We start from the raw sequence: 856 nt of genomic DNA, 5'->3' as shown, positions 1-856 counted from the left end.
CTCTAAGGAGTTATTATAATACCTTTTAATTTACCTTTTAAGATATTTAAATTAAAATTAGGCCTTAATTATTATCTTTAAGGTCTTTAAAGCTTATAATATTAATAATTAAATTGCCTTCTTTAAAGGTATTAGGGTTTATAATTATATATTAAGCTTTAAGATTATAATTCTTAAGTTAAAAAAAGTAAGCCTAACTCCTTTAAAACCCTCTTAGATATTACTTTTTATAAAAGTAGCTTTAAAAATAATATAAAAGGTAAAGAAAAACTTAATTTTAAGAATATAAGTTATAAAATATTTAATTAAAAACTTTATTTTTTAATTATAAGCCTATTTTAATAGCTTAAAGTACTTAATATTTAGAGGCTAAAGTAAATAAAATATATAAATAGGTATAATATAGTTAATAAGTAAGTACTTTAGATAAGTAAGTGCTTTATTACTTTATATACCTTAAAATTTAATTTTTAAAGGCTTATAAAAAGCTTAATTTATGTTTAAAATAGCTATAATTTTAATAGCTTATATATAAGTCTTAAAATAAGTTATATTAATTTCCTTAAACTTTTAAAAAAATTATATATAACTATAAACCTTAAAGTCTATTTATATTATATTATATATTATATAATTAAGCTTTATTATATAAAGGAGATTTTTTAAAAATTAAAAAAAATTATATTATATAGTTTACTATATATTATTTTTAAAAGTAATTTTATTATAATCTTAGTTTATAAAGATATTAATTATTTCTTAGCCTAAAATATCTATAATTTTAATAGTTTATATATAAGTCTTAAAATAAGTTATATTAATTTCTATAGATTTTTTAAAATATTATATATAGCTA

Source organism: Fusarium odoratissimum (assembly GCF_000260195.1).
Source record: "Fusarium odoratissimum NRRL 54006 unplaced genomic scaffold supercont1.100, whole genome shotgun sequence".
Classification (NCBI taxonomy): domain Eukaryota; kingdom Fungi; phylum Ascomycota; class Sordariomycetes; order Hypocreales; family Nectriaceae; genus Fusarium; species Fusarium odoratissimum.
The sequence above is the reverse complement of the archived record's forward strand: the minus strand, read 5'-3'. Positions refer to the sequence as shown.